At 37.4% G+C, this 21,892-nt stretch overlaps 1 protein-coding gene across 1 annotated transcript in view; it reads left to right on the forward strand.

Annotated features, from left to right (window-relative positions):
- Positions 1-18,019: 18,019 nt before the first annotated feature.
- LOC120773849 overlaps positions 18,020-21,892 on the forward strand; it is a 111,333-nt gene continuing 107,460 nt past the window's right edge. The window contains exons 1-2 of the mRNA XM_040102988.1: positions 18,020-18,454; positions 21,560-21,785. The gene's annotated coding sequence lies outside the window, so the exon portion shown is untranslated. The remainder of the gene's footprint in view (positions 18,455-21,559; positions 21,786-21,892) is intronic.

The raw sequence follows: 21,892 nt of genomic DNA on the forward strand, positions 1-21,892 counted from the left end.
TACGTATACATTTCTAAACTGTTAACATTCTAAAAAGTTGTATAAGTCACTGTAATTAAAATAATGAATACTTGAACTATTATTGCAACTAGCTTATATTGGTATGTTATTAAGAGTTTAGATTCGAATTAGTTTGTGCCGTCGCAGTTTTAAATAACTAGCCTTCCACTGACTAATTGAGGGACCGATATCAAGCGTTCCAAAAAACGAGCAGCTTCTTGGTGAGAAAAGGACAGGTGTAACATTTCAGACCGGTTCCTCAAAAACTGAGGCACTAGATCACAAATAAGTATACATACAGACAGACAGAGCGGCAGACTTCCATTTTTGCTGTTTGGCGCCAATTTGAGTTTCCAAGTGCAGCCAAGTCCTTCTCCACATAGTCTTTCCAACGCAGTTGCGCTCTTCCTTTTCCTCAGCTTCTCTGGGCGGGTACTGCGATAAATACCCTCAGCGTTAGAGTGTTTTCATCCATTCTGACGACAGGACGTAGCCAGCGTAGCCGCTGTCTCTCATTCCGCTAAGCTATGTCAATGCTGTCGTATATCTCGTACAGCTCATCATTCCATCCATTGCAGTATTCGCAGTGGCCGATGCGCAAAGGACCATAAATAGATATATAGCCATATATAAAAGAATCGTTTCTGGCCACACCCAAGTCAATGGCGTTCGGAGAATTTTCCTCACTTGCCTGAACTTCTACACTCGACTACATCCTCCTTCTATCATTGTCTGAGAAATATACAGATATAAGATAGTGATTGTGTGAAAATTTCAAAACGATCACTCCAGACGTTTCGAAGGAATTTTCATCACCGACTCTGTGATGTTTCGATAAATACCGATTTAACAAAGTTACTTTGTTTGTAAAATGCGCTCACATCTCCGAAACAATTTTTCGGATCATAAGTCATAACGAGCCCTTAAATTTAATACCTTTTTTGTACATGTATAATTATCACATAAAACTTTATGCCACCTTTAATGCTTGTAAAGCGATGTTGAGTCCAAAAATCTATTGCCTGCCGGTGCTCGTGACTTTGAGACACGGCTCGTCGCATACCAGTCACGCACCCACTGATTTTCATCACTTTCATCCATATACTATATAATAATAACATAATTTGAAGAATTATAATAAGCTTTATCAAAAATCTTATAATTATTTTGTATTCGAAACCATTCAGAAGTACTTACATATTATAAGCTAGGTTATTCAGAAATCCGTTGAGCTCATTTAGTATTAAACAGTGGGTGCATTTATTGCTTTGGTGCTTTGAAAATACAACAAAAAATTTTAAACGAATCAAAATGTGCATGAATTCCAAAGCTTCGGCCTTAATTTTGCTGCTCTTGTTCGTTCAAACTTGCCGAAGTCAACGCTCCAAGTCGCCACGTTTTGGAAGTAAAACCGAACCAGCTCTAGACTCATACCTTAAAGTCAGCGCTATCAAATGCACGATTACCGCACCTACAGTTATTGAACACTTTCAATGCTATCTGACTCGACGCAATGGCAGCAACTTAATTACAATTACGCTGTCGCTTCTTCAACCTGTTGAACGGATTGACTCGAATGCTGTATTCGATGTTTTAGGTCCGACTAAGAATTATTATAATATCTTCAAAACGGATCTTAACTGCTGCGAATTTTTTTCAGTTAAGAAGCACAGCATTTATATAGTTAGTGATATTATGAAACTGGTATATGATGCCATTAATGAAAAACCTATGTGTCCACTGAAAGCGGTGAGTTAGTTTGATGACTCAATTTTTCTTTTTCAATGATGTTTTCTCCACCTATATTTGTTAGCATTTCAACTTCAAAATCACGGAACTTGATGCTAGTCAACTAAAAGTGCCTGGTTATGTACCGAAATCGAATTTTCGACTTGGTCTGTATTTTCGATCAGATGGCCGACGTACTGCTGATATCATGTTAAACGGGAAGGTTGTAAATTCAAAAGGATAGCTTACAGTGTAGTATACTTAACTGTATGGCGGGTTATTTATGATAAAATGAATAAAATTCTGGTACAGATCACTAAGTCGCTTGCAACTGAATAAATGCAGACCAAAATTGTACATTTTTGAATCCAATTTTCACTGATTACTTTTCTAAACATTGTTCGTGTCATTTCAACTTTTTGAATGCTTTTGTTTATGTCGATGTACCCTCATTAACAATATAATGGGTTGTCAAAAAAGTCTTGCGGTATTTTTATTGAATTTTTTTGTTTTTTTATTGAAACTGAAATGAATTTTTGATGACTCATGTCCAGCTCTTGACCGATGCTACGGCTGCTACTATGCCGGTTTCTTTCGACCGATTCAGCGATTTTATCGCAATTTTCGACGACAGGCCTTCCCGAGGGTGGCGCATCTTCGACCACATCTACACCAGAACAAAAACTTTGAAACCATTGTTGTGCGGTGGAAATGGAAACTGTATCGGGTCCATAAACTGCACAAATTTTATTGGCGGCTTGAGATGCATTTTTGCCTTTATCGTAGTAGTACTGTAAAATATGCCGTATTTTCTCTTTATTTTGCTCCATTTTTGCGACGCTATAACTCACGAACGACTTAAAAAAAACGACAATCAATCAAACACGTGTTGGCACGTGAAATGAGCTTTCCAAAAAGATATAGCATGACCCGATGCAACGAATAAAACTAGAACTACGCGCTTTCAGCGCCAACTACCGAAAATACCGCAAGACTTTTTTGACAACCTATTATAATATTATAATTTTGTTTCAATCATCTCCAACTTTTCGTGACAGCTACATATTCAGTTCTGATCTCATATAACGCGTGGTCCAAGTAGATGCACTTTTTCCAATAATCTTTTGTTGACAGATCACGAGTGAATCGTGTCAAGCTCTCAGGATATTTTTGGTCAGTATTGTTTGCCATTTGACTTTGACTTAAGCCTGAACAACCTTTACAAATCGTTCAACTTTATTATAAAAATTCACATTCTGTAAAGAATGTGTTTCGCGCGCTTCGCTCAACTTATGGTCAAAGTCCTCTATCCGTCCATCCATCCTCCAGCACGCAGTGAAGAAATTATAGCAGCCATAGCTGAAAGTGTACACGAAGAATATACGCCGTTCGCAGCAACTCGGGCTGACGTATGGAACGACTTGGCGCATTTTACGTCGAGATCTTAAATTGAAAGCGTACACAATACAGCTTGCGCCAGAACTGGAGCCGCTCGGCCATCCCAAGCGACATCGCTTCGCTCTGTAGGCTTTTGAAAAGTGCAAAGAAGATCTGACCTTTTCGAGCCAAATGTTGTTCAGCGATCAGGCCCATTTCTGACTCAATGGGGATGTAAACAAGCAAAATTTCCGCCTTTAGGAAGAGGAGAAAACTAAAAAAATTCAAGAGCTGCCCTTTCATCCAGAAAAAGCAACGGTTTGGTGTGGTTTGCTGGGCGGTGGAATCATCTATCCATATTTCTTCAAAAATGATGTCGCTGAGAATGTAACCGTGAATAGCGATCATTCATTCCCGTCATGATAGTCGACTATTTAATGCCTGAAATTGAAGCTCGTGATTTTGGTTTCAGCAAGGTGGCACCACTTCTCACACATCGTATAAATCAAGGGATTTATTGACAGAACACTTCGGTGAGCAGATAATTTCACGTTTTGGACCGGTCGATTGGCCACGAAGATCGTGTGATATAACTCCGTTAGACTTTTTCTTGTGGGGATGAGTCTTAAAGACTATGCGGATAATCCCGCTTCGATTTTGGCCTTGGAACGATGTTTTGTGCGTGCGCGTGTCATTCGCTAGTTCCCAGTCGAAATGCTCGAAAGAGTCAATTGATTAAACGAATGGACCATCTGAGGCGCAGCCGCGTTCAACATTTGAAAGTGATCGTCTTCAAAAAATAAATGCGAAAGAATGTTCTTTCGAATGATAATAAACTTCCACATTATATTTGAAGTTTTTGTCTTTTTTTGTTTTGAAAAGTAAAAAGTTCGTTTAAAAATATAATATTGTATTTGAGTTTAGATGCATCGACTAGCCAAAATTAATGAAATCTCCACACAATTTCTTCTACTGTTGTAGAAATCATGTTTGCAGTCATCTGCTTGGAGCGGGGCCGCCTTCTACCTTGCTTACATCGGCAGTATTGCAAAGTTTTTGACGAGACTACGGATGAAATTTACGTCACGTAAGCATTGAGGGCTGTTCGCAGTGGAGAAAATAACAATTTCATTGACTCCCTCTCAGTAATTGACAGAAATAGAGCTCGATAAATGCACAACTTTATTTTAAGTGCCATACCATGCAAATTTCCTCGCACGACTCTAACCACCTTTTTGCATACCCTGTGAAACGAACTCATCTATAACTTTTTTCTCTATGGTCCGACTTTAGATTAGGTTAATAGACTGACGCTTGTCTGTTATGATACACAGAATTCCTAGGTATGAATCAAAAAGACAGTCGCATATCGACAAATTGCCGAGAGCCTGCCACAAATTTATTGAGGCGGCTAATATCACTTCCCAACAAATCGCCGGGTTCGTGTAAAGTATGGTAACCAAGATGCTACTATCTCAGTCTGGTAAAAGCTTGACGGAGTAAAAGAAAGTGTTGAGATGTTTTCATCTTATCTTCCTTATTTCAATTTTGACAATTTGCGGCCTTCCTAGCCTCAGCACGCGAGTGCCAATGAGACATTGACGATCCTTGCTACTGCGCCTTCTTCATCTTCTTCTTAATTGGCGTAGACACCGCTTACGCGATTATAGCCGAGTTAACAACAGCGCGCCAGTCGTTTCTTCTTTTCGCTACGTGGCGCCAATTGGATATTCCAAACGAAGCCAGGTCCCTCTCCACTTGGTCCTTCCAACGGAGTGGAGGTCTTCCTCTTCCTCTGCTTCCCCCGGCGGGTACTGCGTCGAATACTTTCTGAGCTGGAGTGTTTTCATCCATCCGGACAACATGACCTAGCCAGCGTAGCCGCTGTCTTTTAATTCGCTGAACTATGTCAATGTCGTCGTATATCTCGTACAGCTCATCGTTCCATCGAATGCGATATTCGCCGTGGCCAATGCGCAAAGGACCATAAATCTTTCGCAGAATTTTTCTCTCGAAAAACGACGACTCGTCGGTTGCTGTCATCGCCCAAGCCTCTGCACCATATAGCAGGACGGGAATTATGAGCGACTTATAGAGTTTTGCTTTTGTTCGTCGAGAGAGGACTTTACTTTTCAATTGCCTACTCAGTCCGAAATAGCACCTGTTGGCAAGAGCAATCCTGCGTTGGATTTCCAGGCTGACATTATTAGTGGTGTTAATGCTGGTTCCAAGATAGACGAAATTATCTACGACTTCAAAGTTATGACTGTCAACAGTGACGTGAGAGCCGAGTCGCGAGTGTGACGACTGTTTATTTGATGACAGGAGATATTTCGTCTTGCCCTCGTTCACTGCCAGACTCATTTTCTGTGCTTCCTTGTCCAGCCTGGAGATAGCAGAACTAAAGGCGCGGGTGTTGAGGCCGATGATATCAATATCGTCGGCATACGCCAGCAGCTGTACACTCATATAGAAGATGGTACCTTCTCTGTTTACTACTGCGCCTTACTGGTCTGAATAATAGTTACAAGAACAACAAAAACGACGAAAGAGTCCATGCTGCAACTTACTCTAGGTAGCGTTAAAATTGGAAGTGATAAGTAAAATTGCACTGTTTTTGTTTTGTAAAGGAATTTTATCGAGAAGAGGAAAAGGCAGAAAGTTAGGTTATTCATGTATCCACCGGAAACGTGACAAAGGTTCTAATAAAACATGTGCTTCTTAACAAGGCATCCGAAATGGTAATAAATGCACATTTTTCGAAAGGCGGATAATGTCAAGGCTATGCGAAAGGGAGTATACCCACCATAAATTCTGACACAAAGCGGAGAAATACGCTCACACAAATGGATACGCTACGCAAACACCTGCGATATATTTTCCTTTCTGCGCATTACTTTTTGACCTGTGCAACCATTGTGGCTACATTCACATAGACCTTATGTATGCTCCTTCATTAGCACAATTGGGACAAACACTGAGTTAAGAGGGAGCACAAAAATGAAATTTAAAGTGTTTATGAGCCGCGAAAGGCACAAAATGCAAATGTCCCGAATAAATTGTGTCAATTTATTGGCGGTTATGTCTGACACTTTTGTGGTTGCTCATTAGCGACTATCGAATTAGTAGTTGGGCGTGTTGACGTTAGCCAAGGACAGCAAAGGAAAGAGGCTTTCGACAAGGAATGCCACTGTAAAGAGCAGCCGGAAGGTAATGCTGGCGCGGTAGCGGAACGAATGACACGAGTCTACACTATACACTGTGGTAAGGACTAACGCTGTATCGGCATCTGTGTTATCGCAAAATATTAGGAAAAAAGGTGACAATAAAAGTAATGACAACATAATGCTAGTAAATAGCAACTCAGCAGACGCACATTTTGGCGGTGGGCTGGGCTTTCGCTTTCCTTTCTGGCTGTCGAATCGAAAGTATCGCTACCGTAAATCGAGACCGAGTAACAGTGAACAGCGACACACAAGCGGAAGGCTGAAAAGTAGCTGTGTGTTGTTAAAAATTACACCTTAATTGACGTGAAAATACGAGCCGCAACAAAATTCCATCCATGGACATGCCGGCTTGCCACCAGGCGCATTAGCAAACATAGACATGGCAACAGCAGCTCGCTTCACCAGCACCGGCAGTGACAGCGCCGACAATGGCAAATTGTCATGCTGGTATGTGTCGCCGATGTCAGTGGCGAATTAATTCAGCAGCAACAATGATATTATCACGACATGCCTACAACAACAAGAATGCTAATAATAACACTGGCAACAGCCACATTTTTTGTTGTTATCGTCGTAGAAATTGTAAAAAAAAAGTTGCGTTGTCATAAAAATTGTTGCGGTGTAAATGATGTGCGTTACGTGGTGTTGCGTCCTCGGCGACCGATACAAAAATAACTTAAATCGTACAATATATACATGCACACATGCGAATAAATATGTATAACATTATTACAAAATTCGAGCTGCATTACTAAGCGCCTCACCACAAAACCATCAAAGCCACAACAGCGCCACAGCGGCAGCGTTTGTAACGGCAGTGTTTGGCTGGGCTTAAACGCGCCGCTAATTTTGTGTGCAAAATCGAAAAAGCGCCAAAAAATACCCACGAAGTACTTAAAGACTGCAAACAAAGCGCTGCACAAGGGACTGCGGCGGCACCTAAGCCTATTATTCAACTAGCAACTACCAGTTAACAAATCAGCGTAACACCGGAAACGCGCTTCAACGCCACCAACCCAAAAGTTCTCATGCAAACAAAAAGTGGTTTACGATGTTGCGAGATTCTCACTTACGTGTGTTCGCACTAAAGCGCTTGGCTACCTACCGTTTGTAGCTTAACCGTCTAGACATACAGGGTGATTCATATGTTGATTTGTTCGATTTGACAAGTTTTTCGATAGTTTTTTAACTGACTTTTTAACACTTTGTTAAGGGCTTAATTAAGCCTGAGATGTAAAAAAATCGAACTTTCTTGCTGGCGAAATTAAATTTCAGGATCTTGAAAGAAATATTCAATTGGTAGTATGCGGGAAAGATTTTTCTTTTTCAATCCAAACAATTGCGGTGTTAAAGCTTTTCAGTCAGTCAGCCCAGCTTGTAAAAGTATAACAATTTCCGAAGGTTGACTTAATAGCCGTCAGTTGCCATCCACAGATTTATACAAAAATTTTTTATGGGCTCGAATACATGCTTGAAAACGAATATAAAATGAAATATTCGATCTCAGAATAAATTGCCAAACTTAGGCTTTTTTGAGGGCTCTATACCAGCCTAAACCCCTAAACCAGTTCCCGAAGCCAATTTTTTTCGGTATCGCTGAAATGATGCGGCACATATCGATTATGATGTCGTTTTGTTGAAATCAAAGACTTTAAAATTACTACAATCCGCACCCACACAAAATCGGGCTCATGTTTCCAATGAAGGTGCTTTTCTAATCTCGCATGGTTTGAGTCTGAAAATTTGTTTTCGCTTGGACGGTTTGTTATGACGCTATGATCGATTGTAAAATTCACTGTTTGGCTTGTGGCGCGATCCTATTGAAACCATATATTGGCCAAGTCAATATCATCCGATTCGGGACAAAAATATTCGGTTATCATTGAACGGTAGCGATGCCCATTCACAGTAATGTGCCGGTGTTGATTATCACTGAACGGAACGGTATGTCCTAATGACCCCGCCGCCCCTTAAACCGTACCAAACCCTAATTTTTCCGGAATGAAATGGTGACTCATGGAGTATGTGTGGATTGCTGCCTGACCAATAACGCATATTTTGCTTATTGACGAAGCCATTTTACCAGAAATGAGCCTAATCGCTGAAAATAATTTTTCGATGAAAATCTGTATCATTTTTAAGTTGTTGCCCAGCCCAATTCACGTACATACGACGATTCTGGTGGTCTATCGGCTTCAGTTCTTGCGTCAATTTGATCTTGTTCAATAAAATTCGCCACAACGATGTCGCAGAGATGGCCAAAGCTTGAGACAAAGTGTGAGATATTGCTTTGTCTGAACTTCCTCAATTGATGCGTTAGCGGCAGCAATATTCTCGACACAACGAGCACTTCTTTTTTTTGCCTGTGGATTCAAATTTTTCCACTAAACGCTCAATTGTTGATCTGACAGTACGATTATGACGACCATAAATTGGACCTAGCGCTGTTAAAGTTGGAGCCACTGACTCTGAATTTCGGTAGTAAATTTTAATAATTTTGACTCGTTGTTGAATCGTATATCTTTTTATGATGAAATGGCAAACCTTCTTGAAGAGATATGTCAAAAAAACGGGGGGAAATATATTTGATGTCCTTATCGCTCTATTTTTTTATTTTTATCTTTTTAACTTTTACCGACTTTTTACTTCTTCTTCTACCTTCTTTAAGCAATATATTCCGGAATTAGCCTTAAATTTCGAAAATATTTCTATTTAAAACGACTATTTTGTAACCACCAAGAAATAGCCACCCTGTACCCACATTCACAGATACAGCTTAACTCACTCATCGGAGTGCTGGCATGAACTGCCGAATTCACTGTTTGTCGAACTCGAATACCTAAAATATGTCTGCTGGCAGCCAACAAAATCCTATGGTTAATTTAATAGCCCTTTCAATGCCTATCCAGATGACCTTTGCTGCTTGTCAGTTGGGCCGCGCCTAATTTTCTACCATTCCTTATGCTTTTTGCGGAATATTCACCCTTCTCTTAGTTTAATGGGCGAAAAGTACAAATGTGTGGTAATTTTGTTTGTGCCTTATGCCTCGCTGCTACCTCATCGTTGAAGTGATAAGGAAATGATGAGCATTGCATTCGGTGACTTAACTGTTAAACAGTTAAAGCTACATTCTTTGAAATAATTATCTCAAATGAATTATGATTTGGTATAATTATTTTTTTTTTTTCATTCGGTGGTTTGTATTCAACAAAAACATATTTGCTATTGCAGTTATGATGGTGCTACTGGAAATTTGGAGTTTATAAATTTTCTGCTTTGACTTAATTATTTCCAATATTGTTTTTTAGGTAATGATTTGCACCCTGAAAGTTCACGTCAAGCTTCAACAGGCAGTCAATACTGGTACTTAGCTTTTAGCTTTCATAAATCATTCCAAGACAGTTTAGATATGTTTTATGGAAAAAGATAATCGTCAATTACTCTGGTTTAATCGAACAATTAGTCGTGTAAATTGTACGGAATTGGGTGTTTAAGTATAGGTCTGATGCTAGTGCAAAATTACACAAAAGCAGAATGAACGTTAAGCTAATAATTTATAAATACAAAAAGTTCCTGCATGTAAATAAATTTCTTTGGAAGAAAAGGACGTGTCTAAATCAGCTCAGTTCGTCGAACTATTCTATAGGGTCTCTGTTGTTTTTTTCTTGGTATTGCAAGCTTCTTGGCTAACTAAATATAACCAGATTAGGTTATAAAAATCTGACAGAGTATCTATAATTATCAAGCTGAAATTTGCAAGGTAGATTGAATTTTATATTCGTGATTTGCCAACTCTAGTTTTGCAATTTGGCAACTGATAACTTGATCGTAAAGTTTAACCTTTTTCATGTTATTTATACTCAGACCGTTTTGACAAACGGTCGCTACCTGTGTTGTTTACAGTAACTTGAAATATTCATCTTGGCCAAAAAATGGAATTAAATCGCGAAGACTTTCGCGCGATTAGTTTTCCCAACTTTCGATGTGGTTTAACTCATCAACGGTGCTTTAATGAACTTAATTAAATTTTTGGCGATGATGCTTCATCAAAATCCAGTGTTAATCGATGGTATGATGAATTTAATCGAGGTCGTAGAACACTCCAAGACGGATTTCTTGAAGGTCGTCAAAAAGCAGTAGTTGGTGCAGAAGTATTGACGCAACAATTTGACGATCGCTCAAAAAACAATGCTGGTGTCGGTTGGCCGGGAGAAGTCTTAAAAAATACGATAGCGGGGCTTCGAAACACGTCTTGAAATCGTTTCTGAATCGTGGATTTACGCGTATGAACACGAAAACAAACAGCAGGCGACTGTATGGGTGTTTGAAGAGGATCCGAATCCGACCAAAGTTGTTCGTCCAAACAAATGATTGCCTGTTTTTTTTTTTGGATCAGTGAGACCTGTCTCAACCATACCACTAGAACAACGCACAAGAATGGCACGCAATCATTTGTTCACGAGTTGTCTTTCAAGAAATCAGTAAAATCACAGCTGTGGGATTGTAGCGATCTATCTTCAAATTAGAAGATTCTTATTCGACATGGACGAGGACACCCAGAGCTTTTCAAGAAATCAGGAAATGCATGCGTTCCAGCCGGCGATTCTTAATGGCAAAAGCAATGAGCGGTGGTAAACCAACCCAACTATGCAAAGGACGATGGACCTCATTCCAGACATTCCATCGAGGATAGACATACGACATGGGGACTTGAATTTCTACTTAACCCAAATACTGAGTGTCTATGGATACTTTGGAAAGTATCTGTTCCAAATTAACGACGTTAGTCCGTATTTTTGACGTATACAGAGGACATAGAAGACTCTCATTACCTATTTTTCAATGTCCCCGTTTGTTTAGACATAAGGGAAAAGTTAAAATCTACACTTGTTGGTGGTGTAACGGTGGAAAATTTGACAACATATACATATGTGTCTCTGAAAATGGAGTGCTGTCAGCGAAGCGTCAGCTATAATTCTGACAAAATTAAGAATTATAATCGATTAGGAATCAGTCAGTCCGTACAAGAGAAGAGACTTAAATGTATTTTTCTCTCCCATAAAGTAATACTCAATCCGGTGGTTCCGTGGGAGGGTCATGAATTGGGAGTAGGTTAAGTTTAGTGGATTAAAATTCTGCACTTCGACTTTTGATGCTTCCCCCACTATAACAAAAATTAAAAATTTGTCAAAGTAAACACACGCGTTTGACATTTACGTGCAGTTTACATTGATAATTATCAGACAAAGTGCGAAGCAATTTTTGTGTTGAAATATTGCTCCAATGCAATTGTTGTAGAACTATTTTTCTGGAAACATTTTTTTTATTTACGGCCTTTTGAGATTTAATTGAAAAAAAAAGAAACTAGTCTGTTGAATTTGCATCATTCATTCGTGAATAAACTCTGTGCTTTTGTAGAATTAATTGATTTCACACTCTAATCTTGAAGTACACATAAAAGTTCTTGTTAATCTACACGCTTTAATCTACTTACGATTTTCTGAACGTTATGTAAAATGTGTGCAAATTAAATTCATTCAAGCTCGCAACACAAAGCGTTTCCGATTTGCAGATTGAAAAGTGTCTCGCATTAATTGCCAAATGCTGTGAATTGTTAATAAATAAATAAGTGTTTTTATAGAAATGCGCAAACAAATAACAACAACATGTGCAATATTTAAATACTGTAAAGTATTAAAATCTGTCTGCATATAAGCCACTAAATTGCTGTGGATTTGCTAGTCAATCGGATTCTCAGAGTTTGTCGATTTGTGGCCGAAATGGTTTGGAAATGCGCTGACAGACTTGAAAAGAATTAACCGGAAACCACATTTCAAATGCTAAATTCAAAATTGATGTGCTGAGTTGAAAGCCTCGAATTTAATGAGTTTGAGCGATAAAAGCATAATAGAATTGTGAAATCAAAGCAAAATGGTACAGCTGCAAATTATTTAATTTTTTTGGTAAATCGAAAATTTGAATGATAATTTTTGTTTTATTGTAATTAAAATATGGCTTTCTTCTTTGCGATAATCTCCATCTAGTGTGTGGAATACTTTTTCAGCGAGTCATTTTTGAGTCTAGGAAAAAAGTAGAAGTCATTGGGGATAAAATATTGTGGAATACTACTTAGCATTATTCCTTTAATTTTTCATTATTGTCAAGCTTTTTTCACGCGAATTACGATATGATATGTAATTTATCGGAAATTACATATCTTTCGTTTGTGCTGATTTGACATTCCTCAGCATCAACGACCCGGCATATCTTAAATAAACATATCGAATAATAACAGTGGCATTTGATTTCATTTTTAAAGGAATTTAATGCTTGCTTATGAATATTTCCTTATTTATGTATCTGAAGATTCAACTTACATTTTAGAGGAAGAGGAATAAATATTTAGAAAATACTTGTCTTTTTTGGTACATATATCGACAAGTTTGAAAGTGGTGGAGTCGTTTGACGACGCAACTCGCGCGTGGTCTTGTAAACGTAAAAAATATAGATCTATGCGTTCTTTGACATATTTCAAACACGTGGCCACGCAAACCTTACCTTTATTTTTTTGCAGTGTTTTTGCAATTACCGCGATTCAACTTATTAAACCTTTCTAAAAATTAAAATATATATAGAATAGATATAATGCTCAAAAAATTAGTAGTTTTGTGATGAAGTAATTTATTTTATATACTATTTGTTGTAAGGAAACTATGAAAATAATTTTTCTCTATAATATTTAATTAAATTAAATGCAGTTGAATCACCTTTGTCGGCTAATAACAGCTTGGGAGCGGGTAAACATTGAACCAGCAAGGTTTTCAAGGCATTCTGATGCAATTTCCTGCTGCCACACCTTATTAAGTATTTATTTTCAGTTCTGTCTTTAAGGTTGGTCCATGTTGAGCTACTTTGTTTTTCATGGCAAGGATTATCGATCGGGTTCGAATGGGGAGAATTTCCTGCCATGCCATATGCGATATCCCAAGAAAAGAGAATGTAGACAGATGACATTTTCTTTTACATAATCATGATGATATATCATACAAAACCTACCGATTTATTGCGATGACACAGTGCGGAGTCGTCCCGGAAAATGGCTTTGGAAGAATACCCATATTGTTCTTCTATGACGGGCTTGATAAAATGGCATACAACTTCACCATACTTCTGGTCGTTGATCATTTCAACAGTAAAAAGTAAAAGTCACAGGATATTAAAGAAAACACACAGACCATTTGGCTTTCAGGATGATTAAACGTTCTCGTCCCACAATTTTCGGCGAACTGTTCCTCCGGAAATCGACCGACACAAGGTAAATGGTTGTTGCAGTGCAAATTAAATCAGCTTTCATTCGACCATATTACCATTTCCACTGCTCCAAGGACCAGTTGCGATGCGTTTTCGCCCATTCTAAACAAGCAAGCCTCATTTTTTTTCGTTCAAAGCGGTTTAGCAGCTGGTTTCCGCGCATACAAACTAACTCCTGCAACCTCCTCTGTACTATTCTCGCACTTATTGCCACTTTGTATTGTTTCTCTAAATACTGTCCTATCAGTATAGGGTTCTTAAAACGATCCTTTAAGGGATTACACGGTTTTTTTATTGTCTTATTAAATTCAAGAGCACATCTAGAATATTGTCCTATATTTGTTGATCCGTGTAATAGCTTCGGAGTTACAGTCTTGAGAACGTGTGCGCTCGAGACTAGCTAGGCTAAGTGCACCGCCTTTAAGGAGGGAGCCTGCATTAGAGGCTTCAAAAAATCATTTCTTTTGCTTAAATTTGCTTGCTATCGATGGGAATTCGAAATATTGTCGAAGCTAGATGGGAAATAGTGGCCGAGCGTCTAGCAGGTATATGGGCGCTTGGGCTGAAAACGAAAACGCGATTTCTCGATTTTTCATTTTTAAAATTTTTCTTAATTGGCGGCAGGATAGAAAAAAAACTAAAAGTACTTCGTATGGAATTGGGTCAAAGTTTATTATCTTTGGCATTAAATTAACTTCTATATAAACAAAAAAAAAAAAACTAAGAAAAGTTAAGTTTGAACATATTTTTAAACTACATAAAGTAAATTTTTTTTGGTCAAAAACCAATTTTTTTCAATTTTTAAAAATTTTTAAAATTTTGCACTCTTTTTTTTGTAATTTTCTTAATTTAACTAGAAGATAAGTTAGAAAGAAATATGCATCTCTTTAAATTTTTTGTTTCTGATAGAAATTGCGTCCCGCAGCCTGCCCGCCGTTCGACGAATGGACATGCGAGATGCATCGGGAAATTGCTTTCCAAAGGCAGAATATCAAAGATTTCGTATCCGAAAAAATTTCGGATGAAGCTTAAATATATAACTATAAACCCTAGAAATTTCGTTTTAATCAATCATTTCCTTTCCTCCAAAAAAATATCCTTAAAAGAATCGATTTTTTGTAGACTCTAAAGCAGCCTATCCCCTTAAACCCGTTATTCTCGAAACTGTAGTTTTGAAGCCGGTCAGCAAGATTTCTCGAGAACTACTCAACTGATCATCATGAAATTGTACACAGGCCTTTGAGATACAATTCTTATAGATTTGGACGAAGAATTTTTTCGATTGCAATTATTTGAAAAAAAAGTCGCGAAATTTAAACTGAAATTTTCATTTTTTTTTGTAAAACTGTCTGCCAAAAGTTTATTTCTTTCCTTAGTTGAAGTTCTAAGTAACGGTTTTTTCTGAAACACGTATTTTGTTACTTTAAAGAATCCTGTAAGGAGTTATCCTGCCAACGCGGGCGCATCATTTTCCGAGGGGTCTCTGGAAATGGCGTTGCAATGGCCGAGTTGAAAATATTTTTTTTCCCAAAAATTAGATCTTCTCTGTTAATAGTGTAAGTGTATAATAATAAACAAGTAAGGAAGGGCTAAGTTCGGGTGTCACCGAATATTTTATACTCTCGCATGATAAAGTGATAATCGAGATTTCATTATCCGTCATTTACATATTTTTCAAATACCGTATTTGTGTAAAGTTTTATTCCGCTATCATCATTGGTTCCTAATGTATATGAATATTATACAGAGAAGGTATCAGATGGAATTCTAAATAGCGTTATATTGGAAGAAGGCGTGGTTGTGAACCGATTTCACCCATATTTCGTACATGTCATCAGGGTGTTAAGAAAATATTATAAACCGAATTTCATTAAAATCGGTGAAGTAGTTCCTGAGATATGGTTTTTGGTCCATAAGTGGGCGACGCCACTACCCTTTTCAATTTTTAAAAAAGCCTTTGTGCAGCTTCCTTCTGCCATTTCTTCCATAAAATTTAGTGTTTCTGAGATATGTACAAAAAATTAATAGGGGGCGGGGCCACGCCCACTTTTCCAAAAAAAAATTACGTCCAAATATGCCCCTCCTTAATGCAATCCTTTGTGCCAAATTTCACTTTAATATCTTTATTTATGGCTTAGTTATGACACTTTATAAGTTTTCGGTTTTCGCCATTTTGAGGGCGTGGTAGTGGCCTATTTTGTCCATCTTCGAATTCAACCTTCTTATGGAGCCAGGAAATACGTGTACCAAGTTTCATCATGATATCTCAAGTTTTACTTAAGTTACGGACAGACGGACGCACAGATGGACGGAAAGACGGACGGACGGACAGACAGACATCCGGATTTCAACTCTACTCGTCACCCTGATCACTTTGGTATATATAACCCTATATCTGACTCTTTTAGTTTTAGGACTTACAAACAACCGTTATGTGATAATACGGAGAGTATTTTGTTGCGAGAGTATAAAAATTCTAAAAAGGCTGTTTTTATCCGAGGAAACCCATACAACCCCTTAAAAAGATTCTATGCTTAACACCATCTGTTCAAGAAGATGTCTTCCTCTTAGTCGCAAGTCTACTGAAACGCTCCAAACGACCGTCCTGGTGCAATTTTTCAGGAAATTGATTACTGTTGGATGGCTACGTCTTATTTTTCTGAATATCTCGCGAACCAACATACCTTTTTCCTTTAACTTAAAAATAATCAATTTTTTATCACGCGTTAATTGCTTATATTAAGCGCATTTTTAAAGACGTGTTGCTTACTTGATCTTCACTGCGATGTATGTAGCCATCAGCAAAAGGCACTGAATGTCTTATATTAATTAATTTGTTGTTTTTAACGATTTTCTTTAGGAATAGTTCTATGTTTTCCATCTGCAATACACACTTCTTCAGAGTGATAAGGAACACGTATGCCAAGTGCCATGAAGATAACTCAATTTCAACCCAAAATAACAGAGCATCATGCGGAACGTAATTTTTCTCATCCTCTTTATCATTTTAATGATTAGCTAGTAACCAAAACTACTATGTTATATTCTGTATCTACTAATTGTAGCTATTATTGCGACCCAACTGTATATTTTTACCATACATCTGTAGTGCACTACTAAATATAATGCTAATACCTTCGAAATATTAACATATGCAAATGATTTCATATGATCAAGGTAAATTTGTATTATGTGTGATGAAGAAACTCGGTATCGCGCTCTGAATTGCATTACATAACAGCGAGTACTCTCGTGTAACTAAAAGCGCTCAAGAATGGAAGAAGGCAGCAAAAGAAACACATGAGCTAATAATATAGTCGACGCCGGTAAATTGGCTGTGACCTGCCTGAAGTCCCATATATTGCTCGAATATACATATGTATATGTATAATCGGATATGCTTATTTTTATATATTCCTGTCTGCACATAAGTACATACATACATATATATGTATGTATATTGAATTGTATATAAATTGTCACTAATCCAAAAAGAGATTTCCCACTTATCCGAAGAAAAAGGATCAAGTATTAAGCGGCGAAAAGCCGGCATGAGTGTCAAAACGTAGCAAGCGTCTCTATCTTTGTGAGTGTGTGTGTGTGTGTCTGTGCAACATATGATTTTATAACTTGTAAGTGGCCATGTAAGGGAACTAATTCAATGGCTGTCTTAGCACTTATGAAGATGTCAACATGTTCTTGAACGTGTTGACATATTGGCACTGATTCTCGAGCATAAAAGTCAGCAACAGCGGTGCACCGACTGGCTGGCGCGCCGTGCTAGTGGCGAGAACCAAGTTACGGTGCAGAACCCAATAGAACGAGGCGGTACGTGCAGTCGTTAAACTGTGTTCGTTTCGCAAGGTAAAAGTCTACAAAAAACGAAGAGACACAACTACTTTACCGACACTGCGAGCGAGAGAAACCAAAATACGCGACGTGAGATCTGAGAGCGAGTAAAGCATTGTGGGTGGTAGCGTCGAAACAGGATAACGGTGCATTGAACATGCATAAATCAAAAGTTTTTAGCGTCGCAAAGTGTGATATAAAGAGAGCCCGTGTAAACTTAAGAGCAGTGTCCTTGATGATTTTCAGTCAAAGAGCAAATGTCTAACGCCCGTCGGTAAGGCAGCAAGCGCTGCAAATAACCGTAGAGATTTGCGTGGAAGCCCTACAATTCAGCTGCCCTACTGGTTGTTCTTTTGGCCAAAACCGTTTGCACACTTGCTTGTTGTTTGTTTGTTCGGCTCATTTGACAATCGGTTGTTTGTTACACGGCTCGGTTGTTCGTTGCTCGTTTCAATTCGTTTCAGTATAAAATGTGGCCGACTCTACATGGCAAAAACAGTCTCCAAGTGAACGTCGCCGCTGTCGGTATATGTTAGCGGAAAAGCCGAAAATCAGCGCCGCGACAACCGCGACGGCAACAATAACAAAAGCACATAAGCAAAAAATAAAAATCATACGCAAACGAGCGTGTGAAGAAAGAAAAAACGAAATATAATGTGTTGAACACACACACACACATACCATAGTAATGGACGGAAAGCTCGTTTGTTAACTGTCGATGTGCGCGCGCGGGTGTGTGTTGTTGTTGTGCGCCTAAGTGAGCGGAAGCGCGGCCAATTTCTGCCAGGAAATTGAACCGAATTCAATTGAAGTGCGTCTAGTGACAGTAAAAAAAATGAAAATATTATAATTATACATACATACATACATATTTACATATTTACAAATAAAATAGTGTATAAAAATAACAACAACAAAAAGTTGCGTTTGGAAATTGGGCGTGCAGAAAAGGATAGTCCAAGGTGTGTGCGCGTGATTTAGCAGATTTGTGCAAGTTGTTTTTTTTATTGCTTTTTTGTTTCACATTTTCCCAATTTTTGTTGCTTTCCTTGCACTATGCTTTCCGCTGTGTAGCGCTCGAGGCCATTAATGACTTTGTGAAGTTACGCAAAGGTATTATTATTGTGGCTTGCTGCGCTAATCGATAAGTTATACAACAACAAAAACAAAATTACATATATAATTCGTGTTGTTGTGGCATGCAATTAGGCGTATATGCTCGGTGGCATACCAAAGCATCGCAAGTGCCGTTCAGTGGTCGTGTTGGTGGTGGTGACAGGTGCTAGTGATGTGGCAACCCAACAGTCGCAAAGGTTGAGTTGTCTCATAAAACAACCGCAAATACGCAGAAACGTGTTGGAGCGTAAAACAGCTGACGAATCTTACGCCGTCAGTAGGGTGCAGAACGAGTTGCAACAAAACCCGCATGCTCGCGGTCGCGTTTGTCACAGCAGCAACACAACATTCTATGTTCATATACAAAGAAATATACCTACATACATGTATGTCCATAGAAGCATGTGTGAGCTCAAGCACTTGACTCCGTCTGCTTGCATTAACCTTCTTTGTCACTTTGTTCGGATTGATTTTAGTGTTGTGCATTGTGTTTGTTGGTGTTGTTGTTGTGGCGGTTCCGTTTGTGCTGAAGCCGCATAAGCGTTCCAGCGCACAATCACAGTGTCACGGTACAATGATTCGGCGGCTTTTGCCTTCCGCTTTGTCTTTGGGCAGTTACGCTTCGCTGGCGCCGCTGATGAGCGGAAAACGTCTTTTTTTTGTTTGTAAAAATAATGGGCGCTATTCAAATTTGGTTCAAAAGAGATAATGCGAGATAAACGGCAAATAAACATATAGTGACATCAGTTGGTGAATACATTTTTTGAATGACGCTGAAAGTGTATAATTAGCTTCGACTAGTGACAAAGAGTTGAAAAATGGAACAAAGATGGTTAAAAGAAGTTGCATAAATGGAACAAAAAGATTTAATTTTGAAAAAAAATAATAATTTGTTTAATTATTTCAGCAAGTTTACTATTGAATGATAACTAAAATTTTGTTTCAACTCAAGAAGTCGATATTAAAAAGTTCTTCGACAAACCAATGTACATTAATCAAAAGTTGTGTACACAGTAAAAAAAAATTATTAAAAATTTATTAACAAAAAATATAAATTTGCTGTGTAAAGCTGTAAGAAAAAGGATTATAAATTACCGTTATATCATACATTTTTAAAAATAATGTGAAATTTAAAAGAATTTTTATAAGAAAATAATATGTAATATAAAATTAATTCATGAACATGAATATAAACCATAAAAAAACAAGTATAATTATTAAAAAAAAAATAAAAATAAATATAAATTGGGTAAATACATTTTATGGTTAAAAAAGACGCAAATAATAATTATCTTTACATATAAATGCCGTTGTAAAAATCAACTTAAATAGCTAAATTTATAAAAAGCGCAGAAAAGTAATAGTGTCGAACAACAAACAAATTTAAATACAGGGTTTTTCAATAAGAGATATATGATTGCTTTAAAAAATATTAATTGTTAAAGAAATTTAAATGTTTTCTATTTTTTCCTATTTTCCATTGAACTTTCCATAATCGATACAATTAAGTACTGAATATAACAACTTTTAAATGACCTCTACGACTTTTTTTTTTGGATAAATAAATGCGATGAATTCAATTTACGACAACTTTTTCATTAAATCAAGTCACATGCCAAGAATAGCAAGTTCAATATTGATCTCTAAAGCTTGAACAGAGTCTGATTTATTGCTACAGGCCAATGACTTCAAATAACCCCACAAGAAGTAGTCTAATAATGTTTAATCACAACTTGTTGAAGGCAATTCCATGTCACAATTTCTAGAAATAATCGAAACTCCAAACATTTGTTGCAATAATTAGCTTGTTGCTCATTTTGTGTGGCACGTAGTCCCGTCTTGTTGGAACCAGATGTTGTCTAGATTAATTTCTTCCAATTGCGGCCATAAAAAGTAGCTTATCATCGATCTGTACCACTCTAAATTGACAATAACGGTGTCACCAGCTTCATTTCGAAAGAAGTACAGACCGATGGTTCCAACAGACAAAAAACTACACCAGACTGCCTATTTAGGTGAATTTAATGGTTGTTCATGAATAATTTATGACTTTCTTCGCACGAGAATCGAAAGTTTTGTTTAGTTACCGCACCACTCAGATGAAAGTGAGCCTTATCGGAGGAGATGATTTTCTTAAAAATACCGTTATCGTTTTCATGTTGTTCCAAGGCTAAATCAGCATATTCGCAAAGTTTACTGTGATCCAATGGCTTTAGTTCTTATGTGAAAACAATTTTATATGAATGCAAACCCAAATCCTCTCTCAAAATCCGCCAGGTTGTGGTTTGAGACAGATCATGACATATTTAATTATTATTAATTAGAAAATGTAAAAAATGAATGCTTTTGAATAAAATCCAAGATATAAACAATAACTAAGGCAAAAAATATTAAAAATTAAAAAACAAAAACGAAAAAAAACGTCGGAAACTACTACAATCTATAAATGCAAAAGATAACTTACAATAATTTCATTTTCATCGGTCAGTTTGCATGACAACTATTTGCTATAGTGACACGATCTGAACAATTTTTTCGTGACTTAGATAATAATCCATGCCGAATTTCGTGAAAATATCTGCTCTTTGCAAGCACTTAATTTGGATCTGAACGACTTCTTCAGTGATTGCATTTTTATTATTATTGTTATTTAATAGTCCGTGCCAAATTTCGTGCATTTCGTCAACTGATTGATTCCGATCGTTCAGTTTGTATGGCAACTATATGCTAAAATGGTCCGATATCGGCGGCTCCGACAAATGAGGAGCTCCTTTAGAAGAAAAGAACATGTGCAACATTTCATATCAATATCTCAAAAACTGAGGGACTAACTCGGGTATATGCAGACAGATTTCAAAGATATTAAAAACGACAATTTAGTTTAGTGAAAATTATTTATAATAAATAATACGTCCGTACTAGTATTTATATATCTTTCAAATTTATCACAGAAAATGAACGGACGTTTTTAAAATATCATAAATGAAGTGTGTTCAAAATACTTGAAAATCAGTGAACAGTGAAAGCGTGTACTCATCGTGTAAATAACACTTGCTGCAGGAGGAAAATAATTTCAGTCGTTAAAATACAAACAAACATAATTAAATTTATGTTCACAAATATGCCTGAAAAAGTTTATGCTGAAATAAACGAAGAATAGATCAAACTCTTAATGTGGTGAGTCATTAATATTTTTTGTTTTGTAATTTCGTTTATGTCATATTTGTATGTGACTGTCTGTAACATTACTCTATTATTGTACATACATATATATTATAATATAT

The sequence above is a fragment of the Bactrocera tryoni genome, chromosome 4 (assembly GCF_016617805.1).
Source record: "Bactrocera tryoni isolate S06 chromosome 4, CSIRO_BtryS06_freeze2, whole genome shotgun sequence".
Classification (NCBI taxonomy): domain Eukaryota; kingdom Metazoa; phylum Arthropoda; class Insecta; order Diptera; family Tephritidae; genus Bactrocera; species Bactrocera tryoni.